Genomic DNA, 1,783 nt, shown 5'->3' on the forward strand with positions numbered 1-1,783 from the left:
AAAAACAATTGTTTCAATGAGGCTCTGAAAAAAATTTTTTTATGGATGTATAAAGGGTTGGTACTAGGAGAAACATAAAAGGATCAAATGTATATTTTATTCATTAAAATGGAAACAACAGGAGAAATAAAATAAGGCAAAACGTTGAAATTCTGATTTTTGCCTTTGTTAAGTTTTGCCTTTGAAGTTTCCATATGAAAAAAAAAAAACATTTTACTTATTAGAAGAAAAGATAATTCTCTGAACCATATTTCTGAAGGCTTCTTTCACTTGCTGATTCCTCAGAGTATAAATGAAGGGATTCAACATAGGGGCAATTGAGATATTGAGCACAGCAACTCCCTTGCTCAAAGACACTCTTTCCCTAGCTGAGGGTTTAATGTACATGAAAATGCAGCTCCCATAAGAGAGAGATACAACAATCAAATTGGAGGAACAAGTAGAAAAGGCCTTTTTCCTCTGACTTGCAGAAGGGATTTTCAGTATTGTCTGAATGATGTAAGTATAAGAGAGTATCACTAGGGTCAAGGTGACCATGAGTGCTACCACAGCTAAAACAAATGCCATCAGCTCAAGGAAGTGTGTATTTGAGCAAGACAACTGCAGGATAGGAGAAGAGTCACAAATAAAATGATTAATTACATTAGGTGCACAGAAATCCAACTGTAGTAGCAGGATGATGGGTGGAAAGATTATCAGGAACCCAGCCATCCAAGAACTAAGGACAAGCAATATACAAACCCTATTGCTCATAATGGTTGTGTAATGCAATGGCTTGCAGATAGCAATATAGCAGTCATAGGACATGGCTGCAAGAAGGTAAAATTCTGTCACCCCCAAGAAAATGAAGAACAACTGAGTCACACAACTATTATAGGAGATAGTCTTATCCCCTGTCACAACAGTAGCTAGAAATCTAGAACACATACAGATGTGAAGGAAATTTCTAAGAAGGAAAAATTTCAGAGGAAGAAGTACATAGGGGTCTGCAAGTGGGAGTCCAGAAATCTCAAAGTGATAATGGTCAGATTACCAGTCACACTTAATATGTGCATAAAAAGAAGAAAGACAAAAAGTACCATTTGCCACTGTGGATCATCTGTCAATCCCAGCAGTATGAACTCTGTGACTGATGATTGGTTTTTCATTTTTATTTTTTCTCCTTTGGTCATGCTTTATCTTCCTACCACCTGGAGAATTGAAGTGAAGGAACAAAAGGTTTAGCTAATATGACATGGATATACTTTTGAGGTTAAATAAAAATGAATTTCACCTTATCATTGATAATTATGTTTTTTCTGGAAAATATCCTCTGGATACATAGTAACAGCAATATTTTAACAATGATCAACTGTGAAGGAATTGATGAATGATGAGACTGTATTTGAGTCCCAGTAAAATGGATATAACCTTAAAGAGTTAGGAATTTTTCCGTGAGAATTCTGCTTTCAATTAATTGCTTTTTTATTAATCATACACAAATTTATCAGATTCTATTTTCATTCTGTAATACTTTTTGGATTTGCTAACTTATGTGCAAAATAATATTCTTGCTTATTTATATTTTAATTTCCTTTTATTTATAAAGTTACCTTTTAAAAATCTTCTAAACATATGCCCTGAACAAATATTCTGGAATTTTCTAAATAAGTCTGCATTTACTCAATTGTCATTTTTAAGTTTATAGATTTTATACTATTTTATTCTGAATATCTTTCTAGACTAGTTTTCATATATCTAATCTATCTATATATAGCTTTATTCATTTTAGCAAACATTTTAA

General features: G+C 32.8%; 1 pseudogene; it reads right to left on the reverse strand.

Moving 5' to 3' along the window:
• Positions 1 to 213: 213 nt before the first annotated feature.
• LOC141542793 (olfactory receptor 6C75-like) lies at positions 214 to 1,172 on the reverse strand (annotated as a pseudogene).
• Positions 1,173 to 1,783: the final 611 nt, after the last annotated feature.

This window comes from Sminthopsis crassicaudata, chromosome 5, assembly GCF_048593235.1.
Source record: "Sminthopsis crassicaudata isolate SCR6 chromosome 5, ASM4859323v1, whole genome shotgun sequence".
Lineage (NCBI taxonomy): Eukaryota > Metazoa > Chordata > Mammalia > Dasyuromorphia > Dasyuridae > Sminthopsis > Sminthopsis crassicaudata.